This window comes from Odocoileus virginianus, chromosome 15, assembly GCF_023699985.2.
Source record: "Odocoileus virginianus isolate 20LAN1187 ecotype Illinois chromosome 15, Ovbor_1.2, whole genome shotgun sequence".
NCBI classification, from domain to species: Eukaryota; Metazoa; Chordata; class Mammalia; order Artiodactyla; family Cervidae; genus Odocoileus; species Odocoileus virginianus.
Genome location: NC_069688.1, coordinates 23,154,779 through 23,169,212, shown reverse-complemented (window position 1 = coordinate 23,169,212; position 14,434 = coordinate 23,154,779). Strand labels below are relative to the sequence as shown.

At 40.8% G+C, this 14,434-nt stretch overlaps 1 protein-coding gene across 2 annotated transcripts in view; it reads right to left on the bottom strand.

Annotated features, from left to right (window-relative positions):
* KCNB2 (potassium voltage-gated channel subfamily B member 2) overlaps nucleotides 1–5,363 on the bottom strand; it is a 441,301-nt gene extending 435,938 nt beyond the window's left edge. The window contains exon 1 of one of the 2 annotated variants that reach the window (XM_070477152.1): nucleotides 5,014–5,363. The gene's annotated coding sequence lies outside the window, so the exon portion shown is untranslated. Of the gene's footprint in view, nucleotides 1–4,045; nucleotides 4,327–5,013 lie in introns of those variants that run through there. The other variant, XM_070477151.1, reaches the window with a different exon arrangement.
* Nucleotides 5,364–14,434: the final 9,071 nt, after the last annotated feature.

The following is a 14,434-nucleotide window of genomic DNA, read 5'->3' as shown; positions in this document are numbered from 1 at the left end:
TTTTCCAAGTATCCCTTGTGATAATAACTACAGTATTCTTTAATGGGAGCGTATAGCTCTAAATAAATCTAGGAGCTGTAAACATCTTTCCTCATTCTGCCAGTGATAACGCTTCTTAATAAGTAATATCATAGTGGTGAAGTGAAGCCAGAATCCTTGGGTTCAAGCTTGACTGTATCATTGACTTCCTATGTGACTTTAAATCAGAAGAGTCTCTGTAATTTAACTTTTTGTCTATATAACAAAGTGTATTAGTGATAGCTGGCTCATAGGGTGGTTGTGAGAATTAAAATATTTAGTATTTATAAAACACTTAAAAGTGTCTGGCTCAACTGTGTGTTATAAAGATAATAATGAAAATAAATTAATTTTATTGACAAAATAATAATATAAATGTTATTTATATTTTTATTTAAATATTTATATATTAAATATATTAAAATTTTAATTTATTTATATAAAATAATAATGCTTTAATTTCTATTTTAAATGTTTAGTAAAAGTTATTATTATAATATTGCTATTATGTTCAGTAATTCCCCAATGCATAGACTGAAACAAATTTTCATGATCCTCTTCCTAAATCTGCCTTAATTAACTTAATAAGTATGAAATTGTGAAATGTATCTCTGTATGAAAGAGATCCCTGATTTTGAATTCTACCTACAATTCTTCAATTATTTATTCAAGTTTTACTGTCTGTACTGTAAAAAATCCTTGAGGGGAAGGGACTATGTCTTCTATCTCTTTTGCATTTATTATACTGTAATCTCCTTATACATACCTGAGAGTGTTAGTCACTCAGTCAAGTCCAGCTCTTTGTGACCTCATGAACTGTATAGCCCACCAGGCTCCTCTGTCCATGGGATTCTCCAGGCAAGAATACTGGAGAGGGTTGCCATTTCCTTCTCCAGGGGATCTTCCTGACCCAGGGATTGAACCCAGATCTCCCACACTGCAGACAGACTCTTTACTGATTGAGCCACCAGGGAAGACCTAATACATGCATCCCTAATGAGTATTAAATAAATTAATGAATGAGTTAGTGACTGGATACATGACATTAAGTCAGATGGCATAGATTGGTACACTTACACCCACAGGAACAGGAAATTTTCCCTTAAAGATAACACAGTAGGATTTGGCTTACACAAGCCAAGGAGCCCTGAGTTTTATACTCTTGACCTGTCAGACAACCTGGATTTTTGGTGAAGAGTTAGTGGAAATAGATATATTAGAATCTCAAGGAGGAAACAAGAAAAGAACCAGAATGGGCTACAGATTCCAAGTACAAAGATACTTGTGGTATATGACTAAACATTTTAAGGCTGTGCGGCTTTATAAAGTTTATCACTTCGGGAGTAATGAGGCCACAAACTCTTACCTTAAAAAATTCTTTGAACTTAAAAAATATCACATATAATGCATGAACACTCTCCACACCTCGGAAGCCCTTATGAAAATAATAAGCATCAGAGTTTTACGTAAAATCCACTTGACAAATATAGGCAAATCTCAAATAATATTACATTCTGAAGTAAATGGAAAGTCTTAACCTTATGTATTTATCTTAAAATGTTCATGAAGAGATGCCCTATCAACTTTAATCACACACACACACATATATAATGACACATACATATACACACATACATATATACATGTTACTAAAGTAAACAAAGTACAGATAAAAACTGGAACTCTACAAGGTAGTTCCATTCTGATCCAATGCATTTTTGCTTGATAAATTATAAGGAAGTAATCAGTTCCTTGAAATTGCTTAGCTCGTAGAGAGACTAATTCCTAAGAAGTGTATAAACACACACACACACACACACACACATACACTGGTCTCTTTGAACACTATTCCAAAATGCCGGATATAAATTCAAGAAAAAAATTTTCAATGCTTAAAGAATATTTTCTACAGATACACAGGCAGATAGGTAAGAAACCTGGACGGATATGATATACTCTTAAAGTTGCCAAGACTGTGACTGAAAGCCTGCCTATCTTTTCATTTTCTTTCTCTAGCAGTCTTACTTTTGTTACCATACTGGAAATGACAGGGACAAGTTCACATTCACAGTTGCTCCAAGGCATCAACAAAGAAAACTTAAAAGCCAAACAGAGAAGACAGGCCAAAGGAATAATTTTCACTAATCTCATCTGAATACTCAGCAAACATGTATGCCTGGAAAACTCAACGGTGGGATTTGAAGACAAGTGAGACTGAAAATAGTTTCAACAGATGCATGGATTGATTCTATTTAGAAAAACACAGGAGAAAAAGAAAAGAAACGCTGGGCTTGTCAGAGGGGCAGGCAATGGAGTTGCTCTCTGGAAGTGGTGTGTGTATCTGTGTATGAGGGAGGTTGGGGACACGAACATCAAGAGGGCAAGGGGAAGGTTAAAAGGAGGAAGAACACAAAGAGAACTGCCAAGTGATGCACTCCTTTCTCCAAGAGTCTGAGTTGTGCCAGAAAAGAAAAAGGAGTGCATTAGACACAATTGTCTTTGTGATAAACAATTGGTCTGAACCTGACAGTGTGAGGGAGAGGAGTAGAATGTTTACTTGGTGGAGGCTTGACAAATTTTTTAGGTGATGAGGTTACTTTTCATCCAGTGGGGGAAAAGGTGTTGAAACACCGTGTCTTCCAAATTCTCAGAAACCCTATGCAGCCACACAAGTAATCACACATTTATGCCTTACATTAAGAACATCACCTCTGGTAGCAATTAAATGAATAGACACATGCATAGTGTACCAAATTACTGAACTAAGTTCTGACTAATTTAAGAACTAGATGTCTGTAGAGCTTATTCATGTATGACAAGTAAGCTTTGTACAACTTTATATTTACTGACACACACACCCCTCTAAAGAGTGAAATAAAGTAAAACTTCATTATATACCTAAATAATTTTTAACTGTTAAACTCTTTTTCAAAACCTTTCCTGTAAATTATTCACTACTGACAGACTTTAGATTTTTGACTAGAATTTCTCTTTCTCTTGTTCTACGAAATGCGATTATCTCAATTGATGCTTTTTGATAAATAAACCAAGAGACCTCTGTCCCACACAATACTACACATTTAAAAACAATAATAAATCCTGGCTTTCCCTTTGAACTGAGCTTTAAAATATCAGATCCCCCTCAAAATTCCAAACCCCATCAATGCAAACACAGAAATGTGAAATGCTATTTAAGATATTGACATTATTGCATAACTTGATTCGAAGGGATGCTGAACCTGCATGAAACGAACCCAAGGTCTCTCTGTGCATGCTAAATTTTTCAGTGTAATCTATTATTATAACACTTGTGCAGTTATAAATGATTCCTACATGGCATGTCTTTGCATACTGCACACTGCCAATTTTTATGAATGAATACACAAAAATGCTCATAATTCGAGAAAATGGATGGCAGCATACTATTTTGAAAACGGTCATTGAGCACTGGAAGCAAAGGATAAGACAAATGGTCAAGTGCCTTTTGGTGCCATGCTGGGCAGCTGTATTCCCCAGTTCCCTAGCAGAGTGTGTTGGAAACAGCCATGAAGCTATTTCCTTAGAGACTCATTCTGTCTCTCAGAAACCGTGAGCTACAGAACGGAGACCTTGCGTCGCTCGGAGAACAGAATGTATGCACGTCCCTGTGTTCTGAGGACTGTTCATACATCAGAGACATCGCACTTCCCGAATCCGGTCCCACAAGTGTGTGCATGTGAGTGTGGCATTTATCAACAAACGAACAGAAGGCAAGGAGAGCTCATCGCCTAGAAATAACACATCCCATCCCTTCCCAGGCAGGCAGCTGGGAAGCTTTTCGGGGGCTAACACTTGAGCGCCTTCCCCACGGGGATGGAGCCTTGCATTTAATAACCCTCTAGGGCTAAGACAGCTTTGTGTGTGAGTCCACTCTGTTCCATATGGCAGTTTCCAATTCCTTTAGCAACTCAAGTCTAGCTAGACTGCCCGCGATGATTCATTCTTAAAGGAAGCCCCCTTGGGGCTCAGTAATGCCCCCGCCACTTACCTAGCTCCCACCGACCCCGCTCGGCAGGCGGCTCGGGCTCCACAAAGAGCTGTGGGATTCCCCGCTCCCTCCGGGGCTCCTCTCCCCGCGACGGTCCCCTTCGCCAATGATCTGTCGCTGGAAATCCCCCTCCCCTCCGCGGAGAGGAGGGTCTCCCCGGCTGGCTGGAGCTCTTGCCTTTTTTTTTTTTTTTTCCACCCTCTCTTTACATCCCTGACTCTGGTTCTCGATCTCTAGTAGGAAGGCTCAACGGAGAGGCGGCGGGAGGAAGCTAAGGCATCCTTAAAAAGAACAATAATCTTCAGAGATCTTCACCCCCTTCCCCATCGCGGGCCCCCATTCCCCTGCCGCTGCCGCCGGCGCCCAGACCAGAGAGGGCTGGGATAGAAAAGGAAAAAAATCGAGCCGGGCTCAGCTCGCCGCGCGGAAGGAGCCGGGAGGGCGAGCGGCTCCAGCCGGGGGAGTTGTCGCTCGCTCGGGCTGCCCGCGGCGCGGCGGCCGGCGGGGGCGCAGGGCGGTGGGTGCTTGGTGGGTGTGTGTCTGTGGCGGAGCCGGGGAGAGGCTGGGCGCGGGAGGCGAGGCGGGGCGCTCGGGGGCGCCGGCTTGGGCGCGCACACCCGCCCGCGGCCACCCCGCCTCGCGCTCCGCCTCCTCCCGCGCTCCGCGCGCCCGCGGGCTGGAGCGGCGACCGCCGCCGCCGCCTTCTCCTCCTCTCCCTGGGCGCCCGCGGCTCTCGAGGTGGGCGGCGGGCCCGGGTGGTTTGGTGCGGCTGGCGGGGTACCAGCGGGGACGCCCGGGCTTGGCCAGGCGTCGCGGGAGCAGTGCGCTCGAGCGGGGACAGCGCCCGGGTGTCCAGGGCGCGGCCCCGGGGCGCCGGCGGGAGGGCACCGCCCACACCTCGGCGGGCGCCTCCCACTCCCCTCGCGCGCCCGCTGCTCCCGGCGGCCCCAGGCCGGCTCCACACCCACCTGCTTTCCTCCGCTGCTCCCGCTCCGCGGAGCCGGAGGGTCCGCGGCCCCGCGGGCGGCGCGCGAGGGGCGGCGGGGAAAGCCCGGGGCGCCCCGGTGGGGGTGCGCTTGGCGTCTTCGCGGGATTCCCTGGGCCCCTCTGTTCTCGGCAGCCGAGCTATCCCCCGGCACACCCCACACGCCCCTGATCCTGGCTCGCTGCTCGACCCCGGGGGACTGGGGAGAGGAGAGCCAGCTCCTGAGTGATGGGACCCGGAGTACCCCCAGGGAAGGAGCGCGCGGGTAACAAGGAGCGCAGAGAGGATCTGACTTTCCTCCGAGCTCCTGCAGCTCTGTTTGGGGGCCATCGCCAGCTCAATAACCCCGGCTTTCCCGGGTTTGAGGGAAAAGCCTGGTGGGTGGGAGCCGTAACTCTGACTTCCCACAGGGGCGCTATTCATACCCTGACTTGCTTTCTTTTGCCCGCCCTCCCTGTCATCTAGAGAACTGTGCCAAGTTCCTCCTTGGAAAGACAACCAGATGGACACCCAGAACTTTCCCTACCTTCGTGTCGAGGTAAAGACGGGATACTTTGAGTAACAACTTCACTGGGCTTTCTGGGCTCCGGTCCCATGCGACCCTCAGCAGGCACAGGGTAGAGACAGCCTCCTTAGTTACAGGGGCTTTCAGAAAACGAAGTAGCTTGAAACACCCTTTTACCAAGAACGCAGGCCGTGACAGTGTAGAGTTGGGACTCCCTTCTGAGTTTCTTTAGGCCAAGAAAGACTACTGTTGAAGAAGGTGCGTGTTGATGTTTGGTAGAAATCAATGCAATACTGTAAAACAGTTATCCTTCAATTAAAAAATTTTTATAAGGTCCAAATATACCCAGGTTGAAACGCAGCTCACTTAATCCTTACTTCTCTCTTAGCCCTCATATACATTGGAATGCTCCATCATGTAGCATTCTCTACACTTTGACTTCCCACATGTCCACGGGCCTACAGATTACTTCCTACAGATTACTCTGCCCCAGCCACAACCCTGACCATATCATTTCCCTGGTCACAAATGTTCCCTGGCTTCTCCATTCCCTACCAATCAGTGTCTGCACACTTCTGTGCCATTTCACACCAAAGTCCCTCCTGGGATGTTCTCTCCCAGTCTCAAGTCCTAATCATTGCAGCATTTCAAAGCCTAAGTCAAACTCCGCCTCCTCCGTGACCCCTGCCTTATGACGTGATCTGAAATAGCTTCCCAGGTGGCGCTAGCGGTAAGAACCGACCTGCCAATGCGGGAGACCTAAGGGAACTGGGTTCTGTCACTGGGTGGGGAAGATCCCCTGGAGAAGGAAATGGCAACCCACCCCAGTATCTTTGCTTGGAGAATCCTATGGACAGAGGAGCCTAGTGGGCTACAATACATGGGGTCGCAAAGAGTCCGACATGACTGAAGCGACATAGCATGCATGCATGAGATAGCCTTATCTCGTTAAAGAAATAGCACCTTCTGCTTCCTGCAGAGTATGTGTGTTTTCTGTATACAAATCTTAACAGTTTTAAATGTTTATCCAGGGTAGAGTCCATATCACTTTGTTTGCATTCTTTATGTATAACCCAAAGCCACACATATAAGAGATACTTATTCATCCACAAATACTTATTTTTTGATATTTCTCAGGAACTCGATAATTGTTAAATGAGTGGAATATGCAAAATATTTTGCCCAGAAACACTGCTTGATTCATTTTGAGGATGTGCCTAAATATAAGAGGTGTGATCTTTCATAAATTTTATGGATGGTGAAAATCCCCTTACCTTACTAGCCCCACATTAGTACCACTGATCACTTTCAATGAGAATTTAATAATTTGACAAGTGTTTGTTAAAAAAAATTTTTTTTCCTTAAGTTTCCATTAGGGTTCAGAAATCTGAATCCATTTTCCTACTAAGCTGTCATTGATCAAGAGAACAAATTATCTACTGGGTGAAACACACTGCTGCTATCTCCATTAATGAGAAGTAGTGCGCTTCCCACGTGGCACTAGTGGTAAAGAATCTGCCTACTTAGAGACTGGGTTCCATCCCAGGGTTGAAAAGATCCCCTGGAGTAGGGCATGGCAACCCACTCCAGAATTCTTGCCTGGAGAATCCCCAAGGAGAGAGGAGCCTAGTGGTCTACACTGCATAGCGTCACAAAGAGTTGGACAGGACGGAAGCAACTTAGCAGGCATGCAGGATGCTAGAAGTAGTTATTACCCATCATGCTCAAGTCTTGTCTGTAACCATGCAATGACATGGAAAAACGAACTTTGGAAATAAGATCTAATTCCACATACAAAATTGTAGCTCAAATAAATTATAGAGAACAACCCTTAGTATACAGATTTTTTTTTAAATAGCTGACTTCTCCATAGCATAGCTTGAATTTGCTGCTGCTGCTGCTAAGTCACTTCAGTTGTGTCCGACTCTGTGCGACCCAATAGACAGCAGCCCACCAGGCTCCCCCATCCCTGGGATTCTTCAGGCAAGAACACTGGAGTGGGTTGCCATTTCCTTTTCCAATGCGTGAAAGTGAAAGTGCTCAGTCGTGTCTGACTCTTAGCAACCCCATGGACCGCAGCCTACCAGGCTCCTCCATCCATGAGATTTTCCAGGCAAGAGTACTGGAGTGGGGTGCCATTGCCTTCTCCGAGCTTGAATTCTAGATGGCTGTAAAACCTCTTGTGTTGATCATCACCATGTGATTTCACCGCCTTAGTGTGTATCATTTTTTATTTTTGTACTCTCCAAAGAGAAGATGAAAAGGATCTAGCTGAAAAGTTAGACATGTTTTCATATTACCCCTTAAGTCAGGGGTCCCAGCCTCCAGGGATCTAATGCTTGATGATCTGAGGCAGAATTGATCTAATAATAATAGAAATAAAGTGCACAATAAATGTAATTCACTTGAATCATCCCCACACCATCCCTCCTGGACCCCCTCATCCCATCCCTCACTCTCCATGTGTGGAAAAATTGTCTTCCACAAAACTGATTCCTGGTGCTAAAAAAGGTTGGGGGGTACTTCCATAAACTATCTTATTTTAACCTTTATTGATATTTATGAAAATGTTCCTATTGCTTGTATTTCAATTTCTCAGATTTATCATAAGATTCGATGAAATTGTATTAAAAGTAAAGAGGAGAAATATCTGTTTAAAATGTCAGATTGCTTTTCTCATAACACTTGGTGAAAAAAAATCACTTCAATTTAAGTTTAACCTGAAATACTCTTATGTGTTATCATTAGATCAATTTAAATGAAGAATGCATTTCCTCATATATCAGTGCTGGTGATATTGGAATATTTATGTATATAACACAATATCAAGAAAAATAGGTTTTTGGTATTTTTTGTTGAATACCATATTTGAAAAATATTTAATCTGAATAACATCGTTACTGACTACATTTTAACCGATCAAACTGAAATTTTCATTGGCAAGTTGACTTACAGAAAGAGTCTGTATAGATAAGAATAAGGTAGTAAAGGCTGAAGGATGAACATATTTTAAAATGTTAAAAGCAGAAAGGTAAGAATTTACAAGTTTTTGGAGACTAAATAATTAGAATTTGATTTAAATTTATTAAAGAATTTAAATGGAAATATGTTTATGACATGTGAGTAAAATCAAGCCAAAACAAAATCAAGTTTAAAAGAAGAGACTTTAAGAATGATATAAACCCCATGGAAGGAAAAAATACACAAATACAAATGTAAATGTGTGTGTGTGTGTGTGTACATGCACATATATTCTGGAAGGATGTGCATTAATAACTAAAAGAGTTGTCTTTAGAAGTTGAGAGGCATGTTTTGTTTTATTTGGCATAACACCTTTATACCAAAAGATAGGTGCAATTTTATTTTCTTTAAACATCAGCACTATGATACACCAAATATGTACATAGATCAATACTGTACTTCTTTTTTTTTAATGGGGAAAATACTGCTGTGGTGCTCCTTATCATACAAGAAAACCAACACTCAAGGGTGATGAGAATTTATCACATTCTTACACCTGAAGTGCCTTCTTTTTCATGGCAAACTAGAAATGTTGGAAAACTGGTCAATTTAGAGTATCAGAATCCTAGCAGCCACTGAAATCCTACAGTCACACGTGACACTGAAGGCTTGAAAAATAAATGAACCGCTTATGTGTTCTTCATTGAGGAGCTACATACTAGCTTACTGATTTTTTTGAATTTAGTTAACGCAGATTTGACTATCCTTTGAAGATTTAAAGTAAGAGATAAGCTCCAATATGACTTTACTTGTTTGTTTGTTTGTTTTTTACAGCTCCTACAGTGAATATGAACTTTTGGGAAAATATTAAGTGCTTAAACATTACTTTTTTTTTTTTTTTTTGCTATATAGTAGCAGGAACTTAAGTACAGTGTTTGAATTCATACTTGGAGCTACTTCCCAACGTCATTAGTATCTAAGCAAGCTAGTTAGTTCTTAGGAATCCATGAAATTGAGGATAAATAATTTCTGGGGCCAGTTAACTGGAAATTCCAAAAATATGCTAGATAAAAAATATCTAATCATGTTTTTCCGGGACATGGTAGAACAGGGTCAGATTCCTGGCCGAATCTGAACCCATCTCTGTTACATATTTGGGCTTCATTAACAACAGGTCAGTTTTACCACAACATTGCAACAAGTCATTCTTTACAGATATTGGCTAATTTAATCCTGATTGTGGTTCTTTGAGGTAGATACTATTATTATTATTTAAGTTACTAAAGAGAGTAACTGAATCAGAGAAAATTGAAATTATTTGTCCAAGATCACACTGTCAGAATTAGAATTTGACCTAAGATAATGTGACCTTAAAATTGTAGGCTATTTCCCTTTATCTTACTCCATAATGATAACATCTTCCTTCCTATTTCACAGGTTGTCTCAAGTTCATGTGGGAAATAGTATATTGGATATTATTGTTAATTTTTAGGATGAAAATCTGGTTAAGATAAATGTAGACATCGACAAGCACAATCTACAAAAAGGAGAGAAAAGGAAAAGAAATAACCTACTAGTGGTCCCCAAAGGGGATGGAGGTAGGACATGCATCTTTTGTTTTTCTAAAAGGTAGATTGATGCCAATTCAACCCCACCACTCACTAGTTGTCTTCATGACATTTGTCTGAGATTTCATGTGCCAAGGTGGGGCACGTTTGGGATGAGTCATGTTGCCATGGACTAGGTTGAAGGCTTTCAGGCTCGCATAGAGGTTATCTGTGTGGATCACGATCCATGCAGATGGACAGAACAGCTACAGATTGTGAACTGGCACAGTGGATCAGAAAGCTTCTGGGGCTCTTAGAATAATCTGGGCTTTGGGTAAGTAGCCAATGGATAATCTCTTGTAGAAAAAATACAACCGATCACAAGTGAAAGAACCCTCTTAGTAAATACAAGGACACTATTCTTGGTCCCAGACTTTACATTATTATAAGCAAAAAGCGGATACAATGATAGAACATGTCCCTTCTGGCTAAGAAAGGACTTTGTCTCTCAAAGCCAAGCTCACAGCCATGGCAAGCAGAGTTAAATTAGTTACTCACAGTCTTTTCGGAGAAATTTCCGAGTAGACCTAGGACTCTAATAAAGCACTTGGGTTTCAGTTGTGGCAAATACTCTAACAGTGCCTTTATTCCCTTCTGACAATGAAGCCTGAGCGGACAGTAAATTCAACAGAGACATGCTTCCCAAAGGGCCACTCTCAGGCTGACAAAAAATAATGCTGCCCTATTTCTTGGTCGTCCTTGTCATTAGCACTCTTGCACCTTTAAGACCTTTGCCATATCATGTAGAAAATTCTGATCATGAGTGAGATCCACAGTCTGACAGTTAGCATTTCTCACTGCTGATTCAGGTAGCTAATTTTTGTGTTTTGTTCAGTGTTTTGTTCTGAGTAAAATATATTATGGTAATAAATGTAAAATCAAAACTTTTTAAAAGCTCGCTAGCATTGTTAATTTAGTAAAATTACATTAGGAACTTAACACAAGTAATTACTGAAAAGCTTTTAGTATTTAGTATTTAGATGTGAGTAACTAGTCAAAATTGATAAACATGTATTGGAAGGCACACAGATTTAAAAATAAGCATATTTTACTTAAAATACACTACAGAAATAAAAAAGTGATTTTCTTCAAGAATGCCAACCTTTGCTTAATCACTACTAACAAATTGTCAGTTTATGTAATTAAATATATATATGCTAATCATGGTGCTTACTATTTTACTTTGTATAATATCTTATATACTATATATGTTATTCGAAATTAAATACTGTCAGTGTGCATCTTAGGTGTTTGGTTCTGTTTATTAGTCTAATCCTTTTTGACAGAAAACAACAAAATTATGTAAAGCACTTATCCTTCAATTAAAAACTAAATAAATTTTTTTTTAATGAAGATTTCTTTCAACAAACACAGGCATGTATTTTTGAACTCAAGAGCAAGTGATTTTGACTGGAATTTAAAATACAGAGGTGAAAATGTTGAAAAGACTATTTTTTCCTCACCTTCCCACCCCTATTTGTACTCTGTGCTTGTGTGTGTGCTAAGTCATTTCAGTTGTGTCCAACTCTTTGTGACCCTATGGACTGTAGCCCACCAGGCTCCTCTGTCCATGGGATTCTCCAGGCAAGAATATTGGAGTGGGTTGCCATGCCCTCCTCCAGGGGATCTTCCCGACCCAGGGATTGAACCCATGTCTCTTAGGTCTCCTGCACTGACAGGTGGATTCTTTACCACTAACACCACCTGGAAAGCCCTATTTGTACTCTATGCAGAGCTAAAGCAGACCCAACCAGATTTTAGAGTCTGTCATAGTTAATGTTTTATTTAGCTAATTGCATTACTTATAGACGTAATCAGATATGGGAATGGAGAATTAAACATGGAAATTCAGCCTGTGAAATGAGTCTAATTATCATGAAAGCTGTCTACTTGGACTTGCTGCTCCTGCCGTCATGGAAGTCCCCATACGGCCCCAGCAACGGATCAGTTCACACGGCAGTGTGTTGGGAGATGTTAGTGTCACTGAATAAGCAAGTTTTCATGAGCTGTACGGTCGACCGTGACTCATCCTATCATTTCCTTCTACCACGTAAGAAACTGAGTTCAATAGAAAATTAACTTCTCCTGAGAATAGCAACAAAAATTAAAACCACATCCCCCCCATGGTTCCTGCTAATTAGAGTAGGGGGATGAACTTTTCCCTGCAGAAATTAGACAATTTCTCTTCTTCCCTCTTTCACTACGTATATTTACCTCCAAAACTAGCCCCTGATGTTAGCTGGGGATGTCCATCACAGGTACCAGCTGGGCTTAGCTAGTGATAATACACACAAAGTGTGTCATTCTCTTATACTGCTTTGAATTCCTAAATGTAATAGTTATGACAACTGCATTTGATAACAATTGACACAAAAGAAATCTAGTATAAGCATCATCACCTTTTCTACTGTGAGTTGCATTTATTTAAAACACTTCTGGGAATTCCCTGGTGATCCACCACTTAGGACTTCATGCTGCCACTGCAGGAGGCACAGGTTTGATCCCTGGTTGGAGAGCTAAGATCCTGCAAGTTGGGGCAAAAAAAACAAAAAAACAAAAAAAGTAAAACATTTGTAATATCTATATTCCAGTGAGAAATCTTTCAAGTTCAGTATTTTGCACAAAGTTCATTTGGAAGTTTGAAGGGCACTGTACACAGTATGTCATGAAATTGTTTGGAGGAGACTGTGTTTTCATATGGGATTTCCCTGGTGGCTCAGATGATAAAGAATCCTCCTGTCATGCAGGAGACCTGTGTTCAATCCCTGGGTTGGGAAGAGTTCCCTGGAGAAGGGAATGGCTACTCACTCCAGTATTCTTGCCTCCATATGTACATAAAATGAAATTTACCTATTAAGAACTACAAACTCAAGAGAGTTCCCAGGAACAAGAATCTCAATACAGAGTCAGGTTATCAGCTTATATAATTTTCTATATTGCCTATGGCAATTACCAATAGTTGTAGAACTGGAAACTAGTGCAAAAAAAATGGAAGCATTAACAAAAAAGCAGAGTAGGTAAGTTGAATTTGTTAAATAGTGAATGCCGAGAAAGGAACACTTTCCTATCTCTTTACAAGCTCTCCAATTTTTTCCCCAAAGCATGAGATTTGAGTGCCCTTAGATAGTATTATTGTTTGGTTTGCAGAGCTAGAAAATACTCCTGGGATCCCCATTTGAAAAATGTGGCTGTTGACATTTAAATGACTCTGTTATGATTTGACCTGGAAAATTATGGTCAGATCTGTACACTTTATTACCAGAAGAATGTGACCAAATTAAAGGGAATTTGGAAAAGACTAAAGTAAATGATTAAAAAAGAAAATAAGAGGGGAAACATTACAATTGTACTACCAGAGTGGGAAACAGAGATTTAGAAATCCTGTGTCTGAGGAGTGAATGGAGGTAACATTGAGATTATGTTCTGTGTCACAAAATATATACAACAAAATAATGAGATTAAAGATAACCAACATTCCTGTTTTTAAAACATCCATTTTACGAGATATTTAAAATTTTGTAAAATATTATTCTTATCAAAATATTAAGTACTTACAGTAAGCCCTTTAAAAAATAAAAAAGAAACTTATTTTTATTTATTTATTTGGCTGCTCCCGATCTTAGTTGCAGCACATGGGATTTTTAGTAGCTGCATGTGGGATCTAGTTCCCTGACCAGGTGTCGAACCCAGGCCCCCCGCATTGGGAGCTCTGAGTCTCAAGCACTGGACCACCAGGGAAGCCCCAGTAAGCCCTTTTTTAAAACAAAACAAAGCAAAGCAAACCACAATGACGCTTAGACTTAAACAATGTAATCTGCTACTGCTATATTTAAAACAGATGACCAATGCAGACCTACTGTATAGCACAGGGAACTCTGCTCAATGTTATGTGGCAGGCTGGATGAGAGGAATTTGGGGGAGGATGGATACATGTATATGTATGGACGAGTTCCTTTACTATATACCTGAAACTATCACAATATTGTTAATCAGCTATACTCCATATAAAATAAGAAGTTAAAAAAGAATTTAACTTGCTCATAATAAAGAGCTACTTTTCTTCTTCTCTCAAGAAAAAAGTATTTTTCCTGAAAATACTTGCTAATGTGAAAACCACCTAATAAATTTGATACTTTATTTGCTCATTTAAATAATAGGGCACATTATGTAATATATCTTGGGGCCTCATCATATATTGAAAATATATAGCTATATCATGTAATAAATACTAACATTATTAAATACTTAGACTACTTATTGCTTCATCCATAATTATGATTTAGAGACTTAAAATTCTAACAAGAATTATGTCTGAATGAAAACTTACTTGA